This window comes from Mirounga leonina, unplaced genomic scaffold (genome assembly GCF_011800145.1).
Source record: "Mirounga leonina isolate KUSES-001 unplaced genomic scaffold, KU_Mleo_1.0 Mir_176, whole genome shotgun sequence".
Lineage (NCBI taxonomy): Eukaryota > Metazoa > Chordata > Mammalia > Carnivora > Phocidae > Mirounga > Mirounga leonina.
In genome coordinates, this window is record NW_023270454.1 from 19,465,363 (window position 1) to 19,493,254 (window position 27,892).

The window sequence follows — 27,892 nt, forward strand, 5'->3', positions numbered from 1 at the left end:
AAGAGGTCAATGTCTTAATCTCTGCAACTAATGAAAATGTACTTTAACTGGCAAAGGGACTTTGCAGAGGTCATTAAATCAAGGACCTTGAGATGGAAAGCATATCCTGGATTGTCTAGGTGGGCCTAATATAATCACAGGGTCTTCCTGAGAGGAAGGTGGAAGGATCAAAGAAAGATAGCCAGATGGGCCCAATCTCATCATGAGTCCTTAGAAGTTGATAATCTTTCCTGGCTATAGTCAGAGAGAGATGTGAATATGGAAGAATGGTCAGAATGATGCAGTGTTGCTGGCTTTGAAGATAGAGAAATGAGACTTGAGCCAAGAATATTAGCAGTTTCTAGAAGCTGGAAAAAAGCAAGAAGACAGATTCTGTCCTAGAGTTTCCAGAAAGGAACACCACCCTGCAGTCATCTGGAGTTTAACCCAGTCAGATCTGTGTCAGACTTTAACAGTAAGATTTTAAAAGGTTAACACATGTTTGTAAAGATCATGAAACAATTCTAATGTTTCTTATTGATAATTACGACCATGTTGCACAGTGCTGTTTTCATGATCCTATTATGATCTTTCATTACCATGCAAAGCAAGGGATTGCATGAATACGACAAAATTTATTTTTCTATTTAATTCTGGATAAGTATTTGGGTTGTTTTAATGAATAGTACTATTGTATACTTTCTTCTACATATGCTTTGGTGAACAAATATAGACATACCTGATATGTGTTAAGAGTGGAATTGCCAGGATAGAGGACATATGAGGGTTCCGATTTAGTATGAACTGAACTGTCCAAGGTAACTACTCAAAGTAGCTGTACTAATTTCCACAAATTCATGAGAGCTGAGATTGTTTCACAATCATTCCAAAATTTTGTATTGTGTGTTTTTTTTAACCCATTTGGTTAAGTATGTAGTGGTATCTCATTGAGGTTTACATTTGCATTTCTCTGAAGGCTCAATATAATTTTATTTCTTTTAATTTTTTTCTACTTAGTTATCTTTTTACTGATTTATGGGAATTTTTTATGCAGTCTAGCTATGAGTTATTAGTCATATTAACTCCCATCCCCATGTCTTGCCTTCTTAGTAGTGTCCTTTGATAAACAGAAGTTCTAATTTTTTATTCAGTCAAAATTTTAATCCTTTCATTTTCTGCTTAAGTGTTTTTGTGAGCCAGTTTAGTAAACTTTTTTTTCCATGCAAAAGCAATGATGATACTCTCTTGGTTTTTGGTAGATCTGTTATTGTGTCATTTTTTTTTCACATTTAGGTCAATAAATCACCTGGAAATGATTTCGTATACAGTGAGATATAAGGGTAAAGATTATCTTGTTTTGGTTTCATATGGACAGCCAATTGACCCAACAACATTTATTCAAAAGACCTTTTCCCAATTGATGTGCCAATTTCTCTCTTATGTTATCCCATTCTTTGGTCCCTATTCTCATACCTATACCATGATTACCCTCATACTTTTTCTATAAATTTCTTTGACAATGTCCTGTAAGTTTTCTGGCAATAAAACTTTCTGACAATAAACTCAGCAAATATGCATTACCAAATAAATGCCTCATACTAGCATATTATTTCTCAAATAGGCCCTCCATAAGAGGTCTCAACATGTATGGAAATATGGGGAAGGAGATCCTTATTTTTACATGGGAATGTAGAAGACAATTTTAGAGAAGGTAGGGCAAGAGGTAGGGCTGGAAAATTAGGAAAGATGTTAATAAGTAGATAAGGAATCAGCATTTAGGAAGAGGGAACAACCAGAGTTACAAAAGGAGTTAATGAGGCTGTTTAAGAGATAGTGGATATGTCTCAAATGTGCATTTGAGGTTGTGTGTGTTTGTACTTGAGTGAAAGAGAAATTGTGTATCACTGTGTATGTGTGCAAGAGAAAAAACTGAAAAGGGAAAACGTGTAGGTATGTGTGTATTTAGAGTGCTGAGATATAAATTTCAAGGGAGTTCAAGTTAAATTGGGTAAACATGCTTTGGAGAACATGAAAAGAAAGTGCACTGAAGTACAGGAGAAAATATTAGATCATTGGTTTATATATATATTTTTAAAGATTTTATTTATTTATTTATTGAGAGAGAGTGAGCGAGAGAGAGAGAGGAGGGGCAGAAGGAGAGACAGAATCCCAAGCAGACCTGGCACTGAACATGGAACCCAACACGGGGCTCAATCTCATGTCCCTGAGATCATGACCTGAGCCAAAATTAAGAGTCAGATGCTTAACTGACTGAGCCACCTAGGTACCCCTTATTGGTTTATATTTTTATCTAAATAGAAATAAGATATTGAATGCTACAAAGTTTAACATTCATTTTTACCAAAGGCATCATTCCTTTTACATAAGTCAGAAAATCCTACGTCAGTAGGAAAACTCAAGGTGTTCTGAGGGAAGAGTGAGTCCTATAATGAAAAAGGGTTATCAGTAGCTCCTGGATTCATGATTTTAATTCCAGTGATTGTGTCATGATTTAATAAATATGTACCTGGTTAAAATGAATTTGACTCTTGTTTATCTAGTTTTGACTCAATTAGTGCTTGCAGAAGGGGCACATGGCATATAATTACTATGCAAAAATGAAAAATTGAAAGTGCTAGTGATCATGAAAAGTAATGCAGATAAAAAAAATGGCAGAGCTGCATTTCTACACCCAGGAGGAGCTGTTCTCAGACACCTATGAAATATGTTAATTATGATAAATTCACATGTGAAAATAAGTAGGTAAAATATAAAGATATGTCACTTAGATTATTGGAAATATGTTACTTTCTTTATCTCTCACAGTTAATAAACCTACCCTGTTTATTGTGCTTTGAGAGATTAGTTAAGACTATTATGAACTCCTCATGGCTCACACAACATGTAAAATTAAGGACCCAAATCTAAAGACAAACATGTATGATGTTTTTCAGTTACATTTAAAATTCTGTGTCATGTTATACTTAACCCAGTACTTTTTAAAGTTTAAAGTAAATAATCAATGTTTAGAAACCTTATTAGTGTCTTAAAAAAACAAACATACAATTGAGAAAAATGAGTTCTGGTAGGAAAAAAATGGCTGAAATGATAAGCAGCAAACAATACCAAAACAAATTAAATGCATTCATTGCCAGATTCTTCTACCAGAAGATATTAAAAGTGTAGTTGATTTGAAAACAAAAAGATCATAAAATTAATACCAATTAGGAAGAATTTAGATAAATTAAAAGTGCGTGTGTTTATCGCTCTCTCTATATATACACATACACACACACTGAATGGAAAATGTATATCCAAAAATCTGGATTTAAATTTCTCAGATTTAGATAATTATACAGAACCATAACATATAAAACAAAATGCAGTTATAAAAATAATAATAATAATTGGTAATGACATATTGGTAATGGAATATTTTTACCACATAGATGTTTGCTGGTGATTTTCAGATAAAATAGTTTTAGTAATTATAAGACTTCAAGATTAGTCAGGCAGTTTTCCTTAATAGAAAAGTTTTCCGAATTTGCTGACTTTTCCATGAAAACAAAGAGCTGTTGTTTGTATTTCATGTAGGATATTTAAAAAAAACTAATTTTATAGATGTTGACAAACTAATTCTTTAAAAAAAAGGATTTTATTTATTTATTTGACACAGAGAGAGCACAAGTAAGCAGAGTGGTAGGCAAAGGGAGAGGGAGAAGCAGGCTTTCAGAAGAGCTGAGAACCCAATGTAGGGCTCAATCCCAGGACCCTGGGATCATGATCTGAGACAAAGGCAGACACTTAACCAACTGAGTCACCCAGGCACCCCTTGACAAACCAATTCTAAGGTTTATATAGAGAAACAAAAGACCCATAATATTATGCCAACAAAATACTGACAGAGAAAAACAAGGTTGGAAGATTTATGCTACTTGACTTCAAGAGTTAGTATAAAGCTACAGTGATTAAGAAATTGTGGTATTGGTGAAAGAATAGACAAATAGATCAATGAAACAGAATAGAGAGCCCAGAAATAGACCTTCATAAATATAGTAAACTGATCTTTGACAAAAGAGCAAAGGTAATAAAGGGGAGCAAAGATAGTCTCTTTAACCAATGGTGCTAGAACAACTGAACATCTGCATGGAAAAAAAAAATCAAGAGACCTTACATCCTTCACAAAAATTAAAATGCATTATAGACTTAAATGTGAAATGCAAAACTATAAAAATCTTTGAGGATAATATAGGAGAAAACTAGATGATGTTGGATATGATAATGCCTTTTTAGATATAATACCAAAGATACAATCCATGAAAAAAATAATTGATAATCCAGACTTAACTTTATGAAAATTAAAACTTCTGTTCTGTGAAAGACAATACTGATAGAAGACAAGCCACAGGGGCACCTGGGTGGCTCAGTCGTTAAGCATCTGCCCTTGGCTCAGGTCATGATCCCAAGGTCCTGGGATCAAGTCCCTCATCAGGCTCCCTGTTGGGTGGGAAGCCTGCTTCTTCCTCTACCCCTTCTTGTGTTCCCTCTCTCACTGTGTCTCTCTCTGTCGAATAAATAAATAAAATCTTAAAAAAAAAAGACAAGCCACAGACCATTTGCCACAGAGAAAATATTTGCAAAAGACACATCTGATAAAGGATTGTTATCCAAAATATACAAAGAATCCTTGTAATTAAAAAATAAGAAAACAACCCTATTAAAATATAGATCAAAAGACCTTAACAGACAGGATAGCAAAGAAGACATACAAATGGTAAATAAGCGTATGAAAAAATGCTCCACATCATGTCATCAGGAATTTATGGTGGCTTTTTCATAGGTGAATAGCTCTTTTAGAAAAGATAGTGATGTTTCTAACAGCTAAGTCTTAGTAAATATAAATCAGTTGAGGGATTAGCAAACAGGTATATAGCATTAGTGAGTGAGCTGGTGTGGTGGTGTGGTTTATGTTTAATGTCACAGCACAATTTGTCCTGGTACTGCCGTTGAGCAGAGATATTAAAGGATGCTGTAGGAGAGGTTTCTAGATCAATTAAGCATCTCAAAAAAAGAAGCAAAATTTTAGCAATATCTTTTTAAACTGCATTACTTGCTTTTCAGCCGGGTCTTCAAAATAACTAATTTCCACATGGGTCAAAGTGAGTTAGAATATGCAATTGTTGCCTTGAATTATGAGTCCTACACATAGGAAGGCTGTGGCAAAATGACTGCCTAAATTCTTAAATGTTAAATGCTCTCAGATGCAACAGAGGAAACTGGAGGGTCTCCTATTTTGGATTTTCATGAGCTTGTCAGCATCTGCATTTTTTTTTTCTTGCCATAATTATAATTTGTTTACTTTTGTGACTATTACTGAAATGATTTTGCAATACTGAGGTGAGACTGTGTTAGAAATGATCAAATAGGGGTGCCTGGGTTACTCAGTCAGGCATCCAGCTCTTGATTTTGGCTCAGGTCATGATTTTGGGGTCAGGATCCTGGCTCAGGGTGAAGTCTGTTTGAGGTTCTCCCTCTCCCTCTGCTCCTCCCCTTGCTTGCTCTCTCTCTCTCAAATAGATAAATCTTAAAAAAAAATCAAATACTCTAAGCACAAACTGATATGTATATAGTTATGCATACACACGCTGCAAATATTTAATCACCCTTTATAGTACACTACACACTAGCCTATTCCTATTTGTAATGTCTTAAAATTTTAACAAAGCTGCTGCTTAACTCTCTTGGATGATTGCCAGACATCTCTTTGATTGACTACTTGATGGTTCTGAGATAAATGTTAACCTGTGAATGCAGTCAGTGGTAATTTGAGTTTATAGTACCATCTGGGGTTTTGCAAATGAGATTGTTCAGTGCCCATTTTCTCTATGAAATAATACAATTGAATTGATTCTTATAGAGCTTATCTGGAGAACTCCAAGTTTCTTTCCTTCCACTGTGTAATTGAAATATGCATTTGTTATGGACAACCATTTTCTTAGGGCAGATCTTAGTTAATATTCTTATTCATTGTTCATGTGCATTACATATCTTGACATTACATTCTAATAGAAAAATTTTTCCTACATTTTAGCACTTTGTAATTATTAGTATAAAGTGTTTTAGCATACAGGGAATGAGTCCCTTCAACTGGTTGAAGACTTCCAATATTTTATAATATTTGGCTGCCAAAATTCAGGCATTGGCCAGAATTTTGTTTGGATTTACTGAAATTCCTTTGAGAAACATGGAAATAACTTTAACATTAACTGGATTCAATCACAAGATGGGTGCAAATGCATCCTCAGACAGAACAACTTCTTTCTACTCTCAGGACTCCCATCTTCCTCTTTGCCTTGCCAAGTGGAGTTTAATGAAGAAGAGGATAGAAACCCACAGACCTCAGGAAGATTCATTTTTACTTAATGGACCCTTAATCAGACAGAGAGGATAGCTTAATAGGTAAATTAAAAAAAAAATAATTAGTCATAGCTGCCTGTATATTTTTCAAAAATTCAGTGACTATGATACATAAATTTTATTTATATGGCATAGCACTTTTTCCCATACTACCACCTTAATTTTGGAAGGTCATATGCATATTGCATTGCATTAGCTTACTTATTTTTTTAAGGTTTTATTTATTTATTTGAGAAAGGGAGAGAGAACGAGCAGTGGGGAGGGTCAGAGGGAGAAGCAGACTCCCCACTGAGTAGGGAAACCGATGTGGGCCTCAATCCCTGGACCTCAGGATCATGACCTGAGCTGAAAACAGACATTTAACCCACTGAACCACCCAGGCACCCCTGCATTAGTTTACTTATTAAAACCTAGTTCTCTCGAGGCCAATGTTACTGTTTCAAACTGATATTGGCATTATTCTCTGTGGCCAAACTCGGCCCAGGTGACAAAGCAAATTTGTACGTATACTAATGCATATTTAAAATGCAGTTTTTTACTTGTATAGAAGTATATTTATTATGGTTTGTAATATGTTTCCTATATAGCATTATATTTTTGGACACCAAGAGAGCACCCTGTATGTAATATATAGACAGTAAATGTTTTTTATTTTATTTATTTTTATTTTTTTATTTTTTTTGACAGTAAATGTTTTTTTAAAGGAACTTTTTATTAAAAAAAAAAAGGGGGAACCCTCCTACACTGTTGGTGGGAATGCAAGCTGGTGCAGCCACTCTGGAAAACAGTATGGAGGTTCCTCAAAAAGTTGAAAATAGAGCTACCATATGATCCAGCAATTGCCCTACTGGTATTTACCCCAAAGATACAAATGTAGTGATTCGAAGGGGTACGTGCACCCTGATGTTTATAGCAGCAATGTCCACAATAGCCAAACTGTGGAAAGAGCCAAGATGTCCATCAATAGATGAATGGATACACACACACACACACACACACACAATGGAATATTATGCAGCCATCAAAAGGAATGAAAACTTGCCATTTGCAATGACGTGGATGGAACTGGAGGTATTATGCTGAGCGAAATAAGTCAGTCAGAGAAAGACATGTATCATATGACCTCACTGATATGAGGACTTCTTAATCTCAGGAAACAAACTGAGGGCTGCTAGAGTGGTGGGGGTGGGAGGGATGGGGTGGCTGGGTGATAGACATTAGGGAGGGTATGTGCTATGGTGAGCACTGTGAATTGTGTAAGATTGTTGAATCACAGATCTGTACCTCTGAAACAAATAATACATTATATGTTAAAAAAAAAAAGAGAAGAAGATAGCAGGAAGGGAAAATGAAGGGGGGGAAATCGGAAGAGGAGACGAACCATGAGAGACTATGGACTCTGAGAAACAAACTGAGGGTTCTAGAGGGGAGGGGGTGGGGGGATGGGTTAGCCTGGTGATGGGTATTAAAGAGGGCATGTACTGAATGAAGCACTGGGTGTTACGTGCAAACAATGAATCATGGACACTACAACAAAAACTAATGATGCAATGTATGGTGATTAACATAACATGATAAAAAAAGAAACTTTTTATTAAGGTAAAATTTGTATACAACATTATGTTAGCTTCAGGTATACAACATAAAAATGTGAGTTTTGTATACACTACAAAGTAATCACCACAATAAGTCTGGTTACCATTTTTCAGCTTACAATTGAACCCCTTCACCCATTTTACCTGCCCCAATCCTCTTCCCTTATGATAACCATGAATCTGTTCTCAGTATCCATGAGCTTTGTTTTGACTTTTAGATTCCATGAGTAAAATTATATGGTATTTGCCTTTCTCTGTTTTATTTATTTTACTTAAGATAATACCATTAAAGTTCACCCATGTTGTCACAAGTGGCAAGATTTTATTCTTTTTTATGGCTGAGTAGTACTCCATTGTGTATATATACCACATCTCCTTGGTTCATTCATCCAAAGATAGGCACTTAAGTTGTTTCTATATCTTGGTTATTGTAAATAATGCTTCAGTGAACATACGGGAGTATGTATCTTTTTGAATTAGTGTTTTGTTGTTTTTTTTTTAATTTGAGTATAGTTGACACACAATGTTACATTAGTTTCAGGTGTACAACATAGTGATTCAATATCTCTATATATTTTACCAAGCTCACCACAAGTGTAGCTACTATATGTCACTATACAATACTATTACAATATCATTGACTATATTCCCTATGCTGTGCCATTTATCCTATTTTTTATTCATTCAATAACTGGAAGTCTGTATCTCCCACTCCCCTTTACCCATTTTGCCTATTTCCTTAACCCCCTTCTCTCTGGCAAATATCAGTTTATTCTCTGTGTTTAAGGTCTGACTTTGCTTTTTGTTTATTCATTTGTTTTTTTAGATTCCAGATATTAATGAAATAATATGCTATTTGTCTTTCTCAATCTGACTTATTTCACTTAGCATAATATCCTTTAGGTCCATCTATATTGTCACAAATGACAAGATCTCATCTTTTTTAATGGCTGCACAATATTCCATTGTGTACATATAGTTTATCCATTTATCTATCAGTGGACACTTAGGTTGCTTCCATACCTTAGCTACTAGAAATAATGCTGTGATAGACATAAGAGTGCATATATTTTTTACAATTACCATTTTGTTTTCTTTGGGTAAATACCCAGCAGTGGAATTATTAAATCGTATGGAATGTATTTTTTTAGCTTCTTGAGGAACTTCCATAATATTTTCCACATTGGCTTTACTTATTTACCTTCCCACCAACAGTGCATGAAGGTTACTTTTTCTCCACATTCTTGCCAACACTTGTTATTTCTTGTCTTTTTTACTTTAGTCATTCTGACAGGTATAAGGTGATACCTCATGTGGTATTTATTTGCATTTCATTGATTATTGAGAGGTTGAGCATCTTTTCATGTGTCTGTTGGCCATCTGTATATCTTCTTTGGAAAAATGTCTGTTTAGGTACTCTGCCCACTTTTTAATCAGATTTTTTTTTTGGTGTTGTACAATTTCCTTCTATATTTTATTAACTTCTTATTGGATATATCATTTGCAAATATCCTATCCTATTCAGTAGTTTGCTTTTGTGGTTCGTTGTGATTTATTTATTAATTTTTTTGATGCTTTCCTTCACTGTTAAAACACTTTTTATTTTGGTGTAGTTCCAAAAGTTTAACTTTTCTCTTGTTTCCCTTGCCTTAAGAGACATATCTAGAAAAATGTTACAGTGCCTGGTATCATTGAGATTACTACCTGTGATCTCTTCTAGAAGATTTATGTTTTCAGGTCTCACATTTAAGTGTTTAATTCATTTTGAGTTTATTTTTGGGTATGGTGTAAGAAAGTGGTTGCTTCATTTTTGGCATGTGGCTGTCCAATTTTCCGGATACCATTTGTTGAAGAGACTTTTTCCCATTGTATATTATTGCCTCCTTTGTCATAGCTTAATTGACCATTTAAGTGTGGGCTTATTTCTGGGCTCTTTATTCTCTTTTATTAATCTATATGTCTTTTTTTGTGTCAGTACCATACTATTTTGATTATGAAAGCTTTGTAGTATATATTCAAATCTGGAATTTTGATGCCTCTAGCTTTGTTCTTCTTTCCCAAGATTGCATTGACTCCCTGGAATCTTTGGTGGTTCCATATAAATTTTAGTATCATTTGTTCTAGTTCAGTGAAAAATGATGTTGGAGTTTTGATAAGGATTGCATTGCATCTATAGATTACTGTGGGCAATATGGACATTTTAACAACATTCTTTCAATCTGTGAGTATGGTATCACTTTTCATTTGTGTCATCTTTAATTTCTTTTATCAGTATTTTGTAGTTTTCAGAATATAAGTCTTTTACCTCATTAAGTTTATTTCTAGGTATTTTATTTTTTTGGTACAATTGTAATTGGAGTTTTCTTAATTTTTCTTTGTGCTACTTTTTTATTAATGCATAGAAACCCTACTGATTTCTGAGCATTATGTTTGTATCCTGAAACTTTATTGAATGCATTTATTCTAATAGTTTTATGGTAGAGTCTTTAGGGTTTTCTATGTATTGAGTTATGTCATCTGCAAATAGTGACAGTTTAACTTTTTTCTTTCCAATATGAATGTCATTTATTTCTTTTTCTTATTTCTGTGGGTAAGACTTCTAGTACTATGTTAAATAAAAATGGTGAGAGTGGACATCTTTAATCTTATTTCTGATCTTAGAGGAAAAGCTCTCTGTTTTAGGCCATTGAATATATTAGCTGTGGAATTTTTATATAGGGCCTTTATTATATTGCGATACTTTCCCTCTAAATCTACTTTGTTGAGAGTTTTTGTAATGAATATATGTTGTACTTTGCAAATGCTTTTTCTTCATCTATTGAGATGCTCATATGGTCTTTTTCTTTTTTCTTGTTGATGCGATGTATCACATCAATTGATTGGCTAATATTGAACCATCTTTGCATCCCTAGTATAAATACCACTTAATTCTGGTTAATGATCTTTAATGTGTTATTGGATTTATTTTGCTAATATTTTGTTGAGGATTTTTGCCATCTCTGTTCATTAGGAATATTGACTATAGTTTTCTTTTTTCATTGTGTCCTCTTTGTGATCTTTGTTTTGGTATCAGGATAATGCTGGACTCATAAAATGAATTTGGAAGATTTTCTTCCTTTTTTTTATTTTTTAGAATAGTTTGAGAATAGGTATTAATTCTTTAAATGTTTGGTAGAATTCACCTGTGAATCCACCTGGTCCTGGACTTTTATTTTTTGTTAGATTTTAAATTACTGATTCAATTTTGTTACTAGTAATTTGTTCAACTTTTCTATTTCTTCCTGATTCAGTTTGGAAAGGTTGTATATTTCTAGGAATTTACCATTTCTTCTAGGTTGTCCAGTTTGTTGGCATACAATTTTTTTTATAATACTCTAGTTGTCCTTTGTATTTATGTGGTGTCAATTGTTACCTCTCCTCTTTCATTTCTGATTTTATTTATTTGGATTCTTATTCTTTCTTGATGAGTTTGGTTAAAGGTTTGTCAATTTTGTTCATCTTTCCAAAGAACCAGGTCCTGATTTTATTGATTTTTTTTCTATTTTTTAGTCTCTACTTAATTTTGTTCTTATATTTATCATTTTCTGCCTTCTAATCACCTTGGGCTTTTTTTGTTGTTATTTTTCTAGTTCCTTTGCTTATAAGGTTTGATTGAGTTTTTCTTGTTTCTTGAAGTAGACCTGTATTGCTATATACATAGAACTGCTTTTGCTGAATCTCAAAGACTTTGGACTATTGTGTTTTCATTTTAATTGTCTTCATATTTTTTTCTTCTTTTTTTTTCATTGACCCATTAGTTCATTAGTAGCATGTTGTTTAGCCTCCACTTGTTTGTGTTCCAGTTTTTTTTTTTTAATCATGTTTGATTTCTAGCTTCATACCATGGTAGTCAGAAAAGATGCATGATATGATTTTAATTTTCTTAAGTTTATAGATACTTGTTTTGTGGCCTAACATGTGATCTATCCTGGAGAATGTTCCATGTGAACTTGAAAAGAATATGTATTCTGTTACTTTTGGATGGAATGTTCTGTATATATCTGCTATGTCCATCTGGCCCAATTTGTCATTCAAAGACAGTTTTCTTACTGATTTTCTGTCTAGACAATCTATCCATTGATGTAAGTGGAATGTTTATGTTCCCTACCGTACTATTGCCAATTTTGTTCTTTATGTCCATTAATATTTGCTTTACGTATTTAGTTCTCATGTTGGGTGCATAGTTATTACAATTGTTACATTCTCTTAGAGGATTGATCCATTTATCATAATGCAGTGCCCTTCATTGTCTTTTATTATGCTCTCTGTTTTAATGCCTACTTTTGTCTAAGTATTGCTACCCTTTCACTTCCGTTTGCATGGCAAACAGTTTTCCATCCCTTCTGTATGTGTTTTTAGGTCTTTGGTGAGTCTTTTGTAAGCAGCATATAGTCTTTTTTCCCCCCATTCTCCCATCTTGTGTCTTTTTATTGGAGCACTTAAGCCATTTATTTTTAAAGTAATTGTTGATAGGTATGTATTTATTGTCATTTGTTCATTGTTCTCTGGTTGTTTTTGTAGTTCTCTTTTTCTTTTTTCTCTTGTTCTTTTTCTTTGTGATTGATAAGTTTCTGTAGTGTTATATTTGGCTTTTTTTCTTTATTTTTTGTGTATTTATTACAGGTTTTAGGTTTGTGGTTACCATGAGGTTCATATGTAACATCCTAAGTATATAGCAGTCTATATTAAGTTGGTGGTCATTTTAGTTCAAATATATTCTGAAAAAAACTTCTTTTTACTCCCTCCTCCATGTTTTTTTATATACACAGTCATATTTTATTCCCTTTTATTTATATTTTTGTCTCAATTATGGCCTTTTCTTTTTCACTTAAAGTAGTCCCTTTAACATTTCTTACATGGCTGGTTTAAGGGTGATAAATTCCTTTTGCTTTTGCTTGTCTGATAAACTCTGTCTCCTCCAATCTGAATGATAACTGTGCCGGGTAGAATATTCTTGGTTGTAGGTTTTTTTTTTTTTTTTTTTTTTCTTTCAACACTTTGAATATATCATGCCACTCTCTTCTGGCCTGCAAAGTTTCTACTGAAAAATCATCTGCTAGCCTCATAGGGTTTCCTCGTAAGTAACTTTTTGCTTCTCTCTTGCTCCTTTTAAAATTATTTTTATCTTAGCCTTTGACATTTTTGATTATTGTGTGGTTGTGATGTGGACCTCCCTGAGTTCATCTTATTTGGAATTCTTTGTGCTTCTTGTACCTAGCTGTCTATTTCCTTCCCTAAATCAGAGAATTTTTTAACTATTATTTCTTCAAATAAGTTTTATATCTCTCTCCTTTTTCTGGAACCCCTATAATGTGAATATTTGTTTGCTTGATGTTGTCCAAGAGATTCCTTAACCTATCCTCTTTTTTTTTTTTCTTAAATTTATTTCCATTCTTACTGTTCAGCTTGGGTGCTTTCCATTATCCAGTCTTCCAGATCATCAACACACTCTTCTGCATCTGCTAGTCTACTGCTGATTTTCTCTGGTGTATTTTTATTTCAGTTATTGTACTCTTTAACTCTGACGGATTATTTTTTATATTTTCTATCTTTTTATTAAAGGTCTCACTGAGTTCTTCCATTCTCTCCAACCCAGTGAGCATCTTTACAATTACTTTAAACTCTTTATCAGGTATATTGCTTATTTCAGATTGATTTAGTTATTTTTTTTTTGAGGTTTTCTCTTTTTCTTCTTTTGGAGCATATTCCTCTGTCTTCCATTTTGCTTAACTTTCTGTGCTTGTTTCTATGGATTAGGCAGAATAGCTACTTCTCCTAAGCTTAAAAGAATACTTTTATGTGTGGTCATGTACTATGTAGATTGTGTGTAGTTGGTGACTCTCACTGGCTAGCTGGAGCTGTAGCTGGCATAGGCTGGGGGTCCTGGGACTTTCCATGCAGTGGGCACCATAGCAGGCTAGCTAAAGCTGAAGTGAGTACAAGCTGGAGTGTGCCAAGGCTCTACATGCAGACGGCATTTCAGCATGATAGATGAAGCTGAAATGGGTGTAAGCCAGTGTGTTCTTGGGCTCTCCCACAGAGGGCGCCCTGGCAGGGTGACTAGAGATGTGGCAGGGTACAGACTGGGAAGTCCTAAGGTCCATGAAGTAGGTACCCTGGCAGTACAGCTAGAGTGGATGTAGTTTGGTGTGGTCCCTGGGTTCTCCAAATAATGTGTGTCCTGGCAGGACAGTTGAAGCTAAAGTGGATGCAAGCTGAGGTTTCCAAGGTCATTCCACAGAGGGTGAACACTGGTAAGTCTGCTTTACCTGAAGCAGACAGCAACTACCAGGTCTCAGAGAGCTTTGTGCCAGGTATGCCCTAGTAAGCCATCTGAAACTGAAGTGGAATGGGCCTGGAGTGTTCCTGGATGCTTATTACCTGTGTCACCTTGGTGCAAATGATAGAGCTGTAATGAGCTCTAACCAGGGGTGTCCCAGTGTGAATTGAGTTGTGGTTGCTTTGGTGGGACAGCTAGGCTGGTATAGGTTAGAGGCCTGGGGCTCATTGAGGTAGCAGGCTTGTTAGAGCATTTGAATCCTGCACTGATCTGGGCCTTCAAGAGGGAGGGGGTAGTGTTGTCCATGTCCACCTGGCTCTCCATCTTGAGAAAGTCCCACCAGCAACCTTGACATTGGCAGAGTTCTAGGGCTGGACTTTTAATATTCTAGTTGGTCTTTTAAACCATGGCCTATTTTCTGTGCCCCAGAGTGTTCAGGGCTGGTGTGGGCTAAGGACCCAGGACTCACTAAAGTAGCAAATAAGCAATGGTGTCTGGACTCTGCTCCAGTCTTCACTTTTAAGGTAGAGAGGGAGCATAAACCATGTCATTTCTTGGTCCCTGACCCAGAGAGAGTTCCAGCAGCTCTTCCACCACTTGGCAGAATTCTAGGGCTGAATATTTTATAAAATAAATCTTTTATAAATCTTGTATAAACTTTTAAACTGTGGCTTTTTTTTTCTGTGCCCAAAGACAAATAAATTTGTTGCACATCACTTGGTACTATTCTTCTGCACTGCAGTTTGCAGCATTGGTGGTGGGGATTCATTACTGTGTCTTCATCTTTCTTGCTGTTTTCTTTTGTTATCCTATCTTTTGTCATCTAGAAGCTGTTCAGTTGGCCCTCCATTATTTTTCAGGAGAATTGCTCTATAAATAGGTACAATTTAGTGCATTTCATGGAGGAGGTGAGTTCAAGGTCTTAAGTCACTATCTTCAGACAGAACCTTAGTGATTTTATTTTATTTGGATATATATTCAGATGAATAGCTAGATTATTTGGTAGCTCTATTTTTAATTTTTTGAGGAACCTCCATAATGTCTTCCACAGTGGCTGCACCAGTTTACATTCCCATCAACAGTGTGTGACTATTTCCTTTTCCCCACATCCTCATCAACTCTTAGTTTCTTATAGTTTTGATAATAGCCATTCTAGCAGGTGTAAGGTGATATATCATTGTAGTTTTAATTTGCATTTCTCAATAATTAGTGATGTTAAACATCTTTGTGTGCCTCTTGGCCATCTGTATGTCTTCTTTGCAGGAGTGTCTATTCAGATGCTCTGCCCATTTGTTAATTAGATTTTTTTTTTTTCTCATTGACTTGTAGGGGTTCTTTTTAGAGTTTGGATATTAACTCCTTTTTAGATTTGTGATTTACATATATTTTCTCCCATTCATTAGGTTACCTTTTCATTTTGTTGATGGTATACTTTGCTCTGCAGAAGCTTTTTATTTTGATGTTGTCCCACTTGTTTATTTTAGCTTTTGTTTTCTTTGCTTTTGGAGTCAGATCAAAAAATAAGGGTGCCAAGACTAATGTTAAGATTATTGACTATGTGTTTCTTCTAGGAGTTTTACAATTTCAAGTTTTACATTTAAATCTTTCATCCATTTTGAGTAAAATTTTGTGTATTGTGTAAGATAGTGGTCTAGTTTCATTCTCTTACATGTGGCTTTCCCAGTGCCACTTATTGAAGCAACTGTACTTTTCCCACTGTATATTCTTGTTTCTTTTGTTGGAATTAGTTGACCATATATGTGTGGGTTTCTTTCTAGGGTTTCTATTTTGTTCCACTGAACAATGTGTCTGCTTTATGCTCATAACATACTGTTTTGATTACTATAGCTTTGTAGGATAATTTGAAATCACAGAAAGTAATACTCCCAGTTTTGTTCATCTTTCTCAAGAGTGTTTTGGCTATTTGTGGCCTTTTATGATTTCATAAAAATTTTAGGATTATTCTATTTCTGTGAAAAATGCTGTTGGTATTTTGATAGGGATCACATTGAATCTATAGATTGCTTTGGGTAGTATAAACATTTTGACAATAATAGTTCTTCCAATCCACTAGCATGGATATCTATCCATTTACTTGCATCTTCAATTTCTTTCATCAATGTGTTACAGTTTTCAGTGTGTAGCTGTTTCCTCTCCTTAGCTAAATTTATTTCTAGGTATTTTATTATTTTTGATGCAATTATAAGTGGGATTGTTTTCTTATTTTCTCTTTCTGATAGTTTGGTATTATTGCATAGAAGCATAACAGATTTCTGTATATTGGTTTTGTATCTTGCTACTTTAGTAAATTCATTTATTACCTTTGGTTTTTTTTTTTTTGTTTTTTTTTTGTTTGTTTGTTTTTGTTTTGGTGGAGTCTTTAGGGTTTTCTATATATAATACCATATCATCCTCAAATAGTGACAGTTTTATTTCTTCCTTTCCATTTCGGATGCTTTTAATTTATTTTTCTTGCTTAATTGCTATAGCTTGGGCTTCAAATATTATGTTAAATAAAGTGGCAAGTGTGGATATCCTTGTCTTTTTCCTGATCTTAGAGGAAATATTTTAAGCTTTTCACCTTTGAGAATGATGTTGGGTGTGAGTTTTTCATAGATGGCTTTTATTATATTGAGGTAGGTTTCTTCTGCATCCACTTTGTTAAGAGTTTTTATCATGAATGGATGTTGAATTTTGTTAAATGTTTTTTACATATCTATTGAGATCATATGATTTTTATCCCTCATTTTGTTGACGTGATGTATCACATTGATTGATTCATAGATGTTGAACCATCCTTGCATCATTGAAGAAAATCCATTTATCACAGTGTATGATCCTTTTAATGTATTGTTGAATTCAGTTTGATAATATTTTGCTGAGGATTTTTGCATCTAAGGAGATTGGCCTATAATTTGTGTGTGTGTTGGGGGGGATATGTGTGATATCCTTGTCTGGTTTTGGAATTGGTAATGCTGGCTTCATAAAATGAGTTTGAAAGAGTTCCCTGCTCTTAAATTTTTTGGAAGAATTTGAGAAGGATATTTATTAAATATTATCTGAATGCTTGGTAAAAACTCACCTATTAATCCTTCTGGTCATGGGCTTTTTTTGTTGGGAGCTTTTTGATTACCGATTCAATTTCCTTACTGGTAATTAGTTGATTCAGATTTTCTATTTCTTCCTGATTCAGTCTTGGTAGTATGTACATTTCTAGGAATTTATACATTTCTTAAAAAGATTTGTTTATCTTTTCAAAGAACCAGCTTTTGTTTCAACAACCTTTTCTATTATTTTTTTGAATCTACTTCATTTATTTCTGCTCTGATTTTTATTTTCTTCCTTCTAGTAACTTTTGGCTTTGTTCTTCTTCTAGGTCTCTTAGGTATAAAGTTAGATTTTTGAGATGTGTCTTATTTCTTGAGGTAGTCCTGTGCTGCTACAAACTTCCCTCTTAGCACTGCTTTTGCTGCATCCCATAGAATTTGTAATTTTATACTTCCATTTCAAAAATACTCAAGGTTTTTTAAAAATTAATTTTCCCTTTTGATTTCTTTGCTGACCCATTGGTTGTTCTGTAGCATATTGTTTAATTTGCATGTATTTTTTACTTTTCCAGTCTTTATCTTGTAACTGATTTCTAGTTTTATACCACTGTGGTTAGAAAAGATGTGTGTTATCATTTAAATCTTCTTATATTTATTGAGACTTGTTTTGTGACCTAATGTGGTCTATCTACACTGACAAATGTTCCATGTGTACTTAAGAATGTGTATTTTGCTCTTTTTGAATGGGATAAACACATGTTCTGTATATATTTATTAAGTCCATCTGATCAAATGTGTCATTTAAGGCTATTGATTTTCTATCTAATATGAACTATCCACTGGTATAAGTGGGGCATGAAATTTTCCTGCTGTTATTGTATTGCTGTCAGTTTTTCCCTTTAGTTTTGTTAATATTTGCTTTAAATATTTAAGTGCTTTTATGTTAGGTGTGTAGATATTTACAAATGTCATATCCTCATATTAGATTGACCTTTTTATCATTATGTAATGCCCTTCTTTGCTTTTTATTAAAGTCTTTGTGTTAAAGTCTATTTTGTCTGAAAAAAGTATAGCTATCTCAGCTTTTTGTTTTCATTGTATAATATACCTTTTTCCATCTTTTCACTTTCAATCTGTGTCCTTAGATTAAGTGAATTGAGTCTCTTGTAGGCAAGATATAAATGGGTCTTTTTTAATCCATTTGGCCACTCTATGTCGTTTGATTGGAGCTTTTAGTTCATTTATATTTAAATTAATTATTGATAGGCATATACTTGCTATTTTGTTGATTATTTTCTGGCTGCTTTTGAAGTTTGTCTCTGTTCTGTTCTTTTCCTCTCTTCACTTATGGTTTGATGAGTTTTGTTTTGTTTTGTTTTATGTTTAGATTCCTTTCTCATTATCTTTTATGTATCTTCTACTATGTCTTGTCAATTGTAAGGCTCATTTTTGTGAGAATAAAAATCTATAAAGCTAGCTTTTATTTAATTGTAATTTAAGATAAATCTGTCCCTTAAATTCTCAAAAAATAGATAGTGGAAAAATGATAAAGCAACAATTACTAGGTTCAAATCCAGACTAATTTATATACTAGAAAAGTGACTTTGGTTCAATAATTTACCTTAAAAACAAAAACAAACAAAAAAAAGAACCTCAGTATTCTCATTTGTAGTATAAGTAAAAATGACACCCACCTCAAAATATTTTTTCTCTAGTTTATATGTCATAATGTCTATAATATCCCTTTATATATGATAAACTGATTTTGATTCAAGTTGGGTATTTATCTTAACCACTGAGAAAGAAAATGTACCTGAATAGATATTTAAAAAATCAGAGTAAATTTGTAACAAAATGGTGGCTGGATGGCTATGTAACTTGGATATTTTAAGTCTCAATATCTTTATCTGCAAACAGGGATATAATAAAACTCAAATTATAGGGTTAATTTTAGTATTAAATGAGATAATGTATCTAAAAATTATAACACAGAGATTGGCACATGGTAAGCATTCAAAACAGTTAAACTATTATTTTTTTGTTTCATAAACTATGGTTGTTTGGCCTGTGTTCCCTGTCAATTAACAGATGAACAATACTGAAGATCCAGGAATGTTATGGTGGTGACTATAAAGTCAGTAATTACTATATTTATATATGTTATTATATTCCCCAAGACCTAATTTTCTGTTCTATGTATGAAATTAGCATATGGAGGGGCACCTGGTGGCTCAGTTGTTAAGTGTCTGCCTTCCGCTCAGGTCATGATCCCAGGGTCCTGGGATCGAGCCCCACATTGGACTCCCTGCTCTGTGGGAAGCCTGCTTCTCCCTCTCCCACTCCCTCTGCTTGTGTTTCCTCTCTCCCTGTGTCTCCCTCTGTCAAATAAATAAATAAATGAAATCATTAAAAAAAAAGAAAAAAGAAATTAACATATGGAAACAGCTAGACTGTTGTAGTGATCTAAGTAATTGAGTATATTAGAAAACACATACTAATCTCAAACACTTGTAATAATTGCTCCTTAATGATGAAAGTTGTCTACATGATGTCATAATTCCAAGAGGAATTTGGTTATATTATCCTCAATCACCTGCAATAACTTCAGGTTAATAGCATTGTCCAAGAGCTTGTTATGAGGACTTATGATTCTACAATAACTTGGTACTTAGGAACTTAAAATAAGTTCAAGTATTTTTAATTAGCATATAATGTTACATCAAGTGGCCTATATCTAGACCAAAAAAGAAACCTACAATAGACTCCAAGTGTTTAAGTGAAAGGAAGAGTCACACATCTCTCATTTTATTTTATTTTTTTTTCATGGTTGTAGAAGCAGTTTTTTTTCCCCCTTTTATTCTGTTAGCCAACATATAGTACATCATCAGTTTTGATGTAGTGTTCAACAATTCATTAGTTGCATATAACACCCAGGGTTCATTTTAAATCAAATGATAGAAATGATTAAGTTTAGTGAGAAGGTGTGTCAAAAGCTGAGATAGGACAAAAGCTAGGCCACTTGCACCAAAGTGGTGATGCCAAGGAAAAGTTCTTGGAGAAAATTAAAAATGTGACTCCAGTGAACACAGAAATGGTAGGAAAGTCAAAGTCGTATTGCTGATATGGAGACATTTTCAGTGGTCTGGATAGAAGATCAAACCAGCCACAACATTCCCATAAGCCAAAGCAAGGCCTAACTCTCTTCAATCCCAGGAAGGCTGAGAGGGGTGAGGAAGCTGGAGAAGAGAAGCTGGAAGCTAGCAGAGGTTGGATCATGAGGTTTAAGGAAAGAAGTGGTCTCCATAACAAGAAAGTGCAAGGTTAAAGAAGCCAGTGCTGATGGAGAAGCTACATTAAATTCTATAGAAGATCTAACTAAGATAATGAAAGTGGCTACACTAAACAGCAGATTTTTCAATGTAGATAAAATAACTGTATATTGGAAGATACCATCTAGGACTTTGCCAGGTAAAGAGGAGGAGTCAATACCTGGCTTCAAAGGACAGGCTGCCTCTCTTAGTAGGGGCTAATGCAACTAACGACTTTAAGTTAATAAGAATACTCATTGACCATTCTGAAAATCTTGAGGTCTCTTAAGAATCAGGCTAAATCTACTCTGCTTGTGCTTTGTAAATGAAACAGCAAAGCCTGAAAAACAGCACATTAGTTGTCAATATGGTCTACTGAATATTTTAATCCCAATGTTGAGATCTACTGTTTAAAATAAAAGACACCTTTAAAAATATGACTGCTGGTATTTGGATAGGGATTGCATTAAATGTGTAGATTGCTCTAGGTAGCATTGACATCTTCACAATATTTGTTCTTCCAATCCATGAGCATGGAACGTTTTTCCATTTCTTTGTGTCTTCCTCAATTTCTTTCATGAGTATTTTATAGTTTTCTGAGTACAGATCCTTTGCCTCTTTGGTTAGATTTATGCCTAGGTATCTTATGGTTTTGGGTGCAATTGTAAATGGGATCGACTCCTTAATTTCTCTTTCTTCTGTCTTGTTGTTGGTGTATAGGAATGCCACTGATTTCTGTGCATTGATTTTCTATCCTACCACTTGACTGAATTCCTGTATAAATTCTAGCAGTTTTGGGGTGGAGTCTTTTGGGTTTTCCACATAAAGTATCATATCATCTGCAAAGAGTGAGAGTTTGACTTCTTCTTTGCCAATTTGGATGCCTTTGATTTCTTTTTGTTGTCTGCTTGCTGTGGCTAGGACTTCTAGTACTATGTTGAATAGCAGTGGTGATAGTGGACATCCCTGCCATGTTCCTGACCTTAGGGGGAAAGCTCTCAGTTTTTCCCCATTGAGAATGATAGTCACTGTGGGTTTTACATAGATGGCTTTTATGATATTGAGGTATGTACCCTCTATCCCTATACTCTGAAGAGTTTTGATCAAGAAAGGATGCTGTACTTTGTCAAATGCTTTTTCTGCATCTATTGAGAGGATCCTATGGTTCTTGTTCTTTCTTTTATTAATGTATTGGATCACATTGTTTGATTTGCGGATGTTGAACCAATCTTGAAGCCCAGGGATAAATCCCACTTGGTCGTGGTGAATAATCCTTTTAGTGGACTGTTGGATCCTATTGGCTAGTATTTTGGTGATAATTTTTACATTCATGTTCATTAAGGATATTAGTCTGTAATTCTCCTTTTTGATGGGGTCTTTGTTTGGTTTGGGGATCAAGGTAATAGTGGTCTCATAAAATGAGTTTGGAATTTTTCCTTCCATTTCTATTTTTTGAAACAGTTTCAGAAGAATAGGTATTAATTCTTCTTTAAATGTTTGGTAGAATTCCCTGGGAAGCCATCTGGCCCTGGGCTTTTGTTTTTTGGGAGATTTTTGATGACTGCTTCAATTTCCCTAGTGGTTATAAGTCTGTTCAGGTTTTCTATTTCTTCCTGGTTCAGTTTTGGTAGTTGATACATTTCTAGGCATGCATCCATTTCTTCCAGGTTATCTAATTTGCTGGCGTATAGTTGCTCATAATATGTTCTTATAGTTTGTATTTCTTTGGTGTTGGTTGTGATCTCTCCTCTTTCATTCATGATTTTATTTATTTGAGTCCTTTCTCTTTTCTTTTTGATAAGTCTGGCCAGGGGTTTATCAATCTTGTTAATTCTTTCAAAGAACCAGCTCCTAGTTTCAATGATCTGTTCTACTGTTCTTTTGGTTTCTATTTCATTGATTTCTGCTCTGATCTTTATGATTTCTCTTCGCCTGCTGGGTTTAGGCTTTATTTGCTGTTCTTTCTCTAGCTCCTTTAGGTGTAGGTTTAGGTTGTGTATTTGACACCTTTCTTGTGTCTTGAGAAAGGCTTGTATTGCTATATACTTTCTTCTTAGGACTGCCTTTGCTGCATCCCAAAGATTTTGAACAGTTGTGTTTTCATTTTCATTGGTTTCCATGAATTTTTTAAATTCTTCTTTAATTTCCTAGTTGACCCATTCCTTCTTTAGTAGGATGCTCTTTAGCCTCCATGTATTTCAGTTCTTTCCAACTTTCCTCTTGTGATTGAGTTCTAGTTTCAAAGCATTGTGGTCTGAATATATGCAGGGAGTGATCCCAATCTTTTGGTACCAGTTAAGACCTGATTTGTGACCTAAGATGTGATCGATTCTGGAGAATGTTCCATGGGCGCTAGAGAACAATGTGTATTCTGTTGCTTTGGGATGGAATGTTCTGAATTTATCTGTGAAGTCTATTTGGTCCAGTGTGTCATTTAAAGTCTTTATTTCCTTGTTGATCTTTTGCTTAGACGATCTGTCCATTTCAGTGAGGGGGGTGTTAAAGTCCCCCACTATTATTGTATTGTTGTCGATGTGTTTCTTTGCTTTTGTTATTAATTGCCTTATATAATTGGCTGCTCCCATGTTAGGGGCATAGATATTTACAACTGTTAGATCTTCTTATTGGATAGACCCTTTAAGTAGGATATAGTGTCCTTCCTCATCTCTTATTACAGTCTTTGGTTTAAAATCTAATTTGTCTGATATAAGGATTGCCACCCCAGCTTTATTTTGATGTCCATTAGCATGGTAAATTGTTTTCTACCCCCTCACTTTCAATCTGGGGGTGTCTTTGGGTCTAAAATGAGTCTCTTGCAGACAGCATTCGATGGGTTTTGTTTTTTTAATCCAATCTGACAGCCTGTGTCTTTTGATTGGGGCATTTAGCCCATTTACATTCAGGGTAACTATTGAAAGATAGGAATTTAGTGCCATTGTATTGCCTGTAAGGTGACTGTTACTGTATATTGTCTCTGTTCCTTTCTGGTCTATGTTGCTTTTAGGCTCTCTCTGTGCTTAGAGGACCCCTTTCAATGTTTCTTGTAGGGCTGGTTTTGTGTTTGCAAATTCCTTTAGTTTTTGTTTGTCCTGGAAGCTTTTTATCTCTCCTATTTTCATTTTTTTTTTAAAGATTTTATTTATTTATTTGAGACAGAGAGAATGAGAGACAGAGAGCATGAGAGGGAGGAGGGTCAGAGGGAGAAGCAGACTCCCTGCCGAGCAGGGAGCCCAATGCGGGACTCGATCCAGGGACTCCAGGATCATGACCTGAGCCGAAGGCAGTCGCTTAACCAACTGAGCCACCCAGGCGCCCCTCTCCTATTTTCAATGACAGCCTAGCTGGATATAGTATTCTTGGCTGCATATTTTTCTCATCTAGGGCTCTGAATATATCATGCCAGTCCTTTCTGCCCTGCCAGGTCTCTGTGGATAGGTCTGTTACCAATCTGTAACCATTGTAGGTTACAGATCTCTTCTTCTGAGCTGCTTTCAGGATTTTCTCTTTGTCTCTGAGACTAGTAAGTTTTACTATTAGATGTCGGTGTGTTGATGTATTTTTATTGATTTTGAGAGGGGTTCTCTGTGCCTCCTGGATTTTGATGCCTGTTTCCTTCCCCAAATTAAGGAAGTTCTCTGCTATAATTTGCTCCAATATACCTTCTGCCCCTCTCTCTCTTTCTTCTTCTGGGATCCAGAATATTCTAATGTTGTTTCGTCTTAAGGTATCACTTATCTCTCAAATCCTGCCCTCGTGATCTAGTAGTTGTTTATCTCTCTTTTTCTCAGCTTCTTTATTTTCCATCATTTGGTCTTCTATATCACTAATTCTCTCTTCTGCCTTATTTATCCTAGCAGTTAGTGCCCCCATTTTTTATTGCACCTCATTAATAGCCTTTTTGATTTCGACTTGGTTAGATTTTTGTTCTTTTATTTCTCCAGAAAGGGTTTCTCTAATATTCATGCTTTTTTCAAGCCCAGCTAGTATCATTAAAATCATCATTCTGAACTCTAGTTCCGACATTGTACTAATGTCTGTATTGAGTAGGTCCCTGGCAGTCGGTACTGCCTCTTGTTCTTTTTGTTGAGGTGATTTTTTCCATCTTGTCATTTTGTCCAGAGGGGAAAAGATGAATGAGAGAACAAAATGCTAACAGGGTAACAACGACCCCAGAAAAATATACACTAAACAAATCAGAAGAGACCTGAAACCGGGGGAAAAGAAAGGGAAAGAAAGAAAAAAGAAAAAAGAAAGAAAAAAACAGAATATGATCAGATATGATCAGGCTGGTGCATAGATCGTTGCCACACATTAGATTTTGAGCATATTTTGGTCTGTTAGAAGAAAGTACCTCCCAAAATCTTAAAGAAAGAAAAACTTATATATGTACAAAAATAAGGTTAAATACGATGAAGGGATGGAATATGACTATAAAGATGAAAATTATAAAAGATTTTATAAAAGGAATTGATAAGATAAGTTGGTTGAAAAGAGAAAGGATAGGATTTAAAAAAAAAAAAAGGAGAGAATGTGGTCAGGCAGGAGACTAGAACAAAACCATACACTAGAGATTTAGGGTATATTTTGGTCTGTTAGAAGAAACTATATCCCAAAATTTTAAAGAGCGAACAATATATATATACAAAAAATAAGGTTAACTACTATGAAGGGATAGAATATGACTCTAAAAATGAAAAATAAAAATATTTTTTAAAAAGGGGATTGAGAAGATTTTGGTTGAAAAAGAGAAAAAGAAAAATTAAAAAAAAAAGAAAAAGAAAATTAAAGAAAATTTACTCTGAAAGACTAAAGAATCATGGGAAAAAAGCCATGAATTCTATGTGCAATATTCCCCTAGTGCTGGAGTTCTGCTGTTCTCATTGATCAGTAAACTTGGTCTTGAATGGCTGTTCTTGCTGATCTTCTGGCGAAGGGGCCTGTTTCAGTGGTTCTCAAATGTCTTGGCCAGAGGCGGAACTGCCCTGCCCTTGCCGGGGACCAGGCTAAGTAATCTGCTCAGGTTTGCTCTCGGGAGCTTTTGTTCCCTGCAAGCTTTCCGTATAGCTTTGGAGGACGAGAGTGAAAATGGTGACCTCCCAATCTCCACCCCGGAGGAGCCGAGAATTCAGGGCCCCACTCCTCAGTGTGCCCCCAGAGAAAAGCAGTTAATTACTCCCATCTCCCCGTTCTCTGGCCTCACTCACTCCATGCTCACCCGGCCTGTGACGGAGTGTTTCTATCTCTGGCACATGACAACGTGTGGAGTCTCCAAACCCAGCATATTCCTGTGGTGCACTCCCACACTGCTCCTCCTGGGAGAGTAAGGGGAGTGTCCCTGGATCTGCCACTTGTTGGGTCCCTGCTAAAAGAGCAGTGGCCCAACTGTGCAGCAGATCACAGTTTATGGCAACCCCAAGCTGAGAGCCCACTCTTCGGCTCCATCTCTGCAGCCGGCTTCCCCGCTCTGATACCTGGGAGCTCTGCTGCACTCACGCACCTCTAGTCTTTCTGTGACCCTGAGGGTCTGAGACCACACTGTCCCACAAGGGTTCCAGCCCCTGCTTAGCCACTGGAGTGATGTCCCTCAGCAGAGCCGGCTTCTAAAATTTCTGATTTAGTGCTCTGCTGCTCTATCATTTGCCAGTATTGGCTGATGGAGTCCCCCTCCCCCACCGTCTATCTTCCTGAATATCACCTTGGATTCACTTCTCCGCATGTCTTAGCTTCCAGAAAGTGGTTGCTTTTCTGTTCAGAGAATTGCTGCTATTCTTTTCTTCAATCTGCGGTTGAGTTCGTGGGTGTTCAGAATGGTTTGATCCCTATCTAGCTGAATTCCTGGGGTCAGAAGAAATTTAGATCTCCTACTCCTCTGCCATCTTGCTCCTCCCAGAAAATTCAACTTTCTTAATAGCCATGACAAATAAATTAAAATGGTACACTAAAAAATATCTATTTAACACAAAATAAAGCAATAAAGGAGGAATGAGAGATAAAAGGACAAAAGACATACAGACAACTAAGTGCAGAAATATGTCCTTCCTTATTAATTATTGCACTAAGTATAAATGGATTAAATTCTAATTAAAATACAGAGATAACAAAATGGATAAAAACAATCTAGTATGTGTTGTCTGCAAAAGACTTAATTTATTTTTTAAGGGACTTACTTTAGATTCAAAGACACAAATAGATTAAAAAATATATAATTTCCATAACAGTAACAGAAAAGATCTTCAGCACCTATATTGATATCACAAAAAATAAACTTTAATATAAGAAATATTACTAGGGAAAAATTAGGGCATTGTATAACACAAGGATCAATTCATTAAGAAAATATAACAATTTTAATCATATGTGCAACAACAGAATTCTGAAATATATGTAGAAGAAACTGACAGAAATTAAGGGAAAGTAGATAATTCAATAATAATAGTTTGAGATATTAAAATTCTTTATTCAATAAGGAATAGAAAAACTAGAATAAAAAATTATAAGAAAATAGAAGACTTGAAAAAAACTAAATATCAACTAGAGCTAACAGACATATATAAAGCAATTCACCCAAAAGCAGAACACACTTTCTTCTCAATTGGATATGGATCATTCACATGACAGACCATATGTTAGCCATAAAAAAGTTTCACTAAGAGCACCACTTTAATGAATAACTCATTATTTGGAAATTCTAGGGAAGGTGTTACTCCTGATGATATCACTGATATTTTAATATGCCGAGTTCATGTTGTTAGCTATTATACATCAATGAGAGAAATTGGAAGATAGTGTGTAATGTACACTTAGAAATAATTAAATTTTTAATAAAGGTACATGAAAAGAATTCAGTCCACCTTAAATATGTAAATGAATATATAAGTGACTATGTTCACTTTTATATTATATTTTAATCCAGAGTTTTAACTTCTACTAATTACATGATATTGGACAAATTTCCCAACCACTCTCAACATCAGTTCTCTTATAAAATGATGATAAAATTATTCCACTGAATTATTTTAAGAGTTAATTAAATAATATATGGACACTTTGACATGTAGTAATGTGCTAAATATGTTTAATAAAAGCTTAATATCTTTAATAAATACAAATATAGCACTACTCTTTAGAACTGAGGGTTAAACACTGAGTACCCAAATACAACTGGAGGACCTCTATTAGATACTCCACTTAAGGGAGAGAGTTTTCTAAATCCAGTTTGATCTGCTT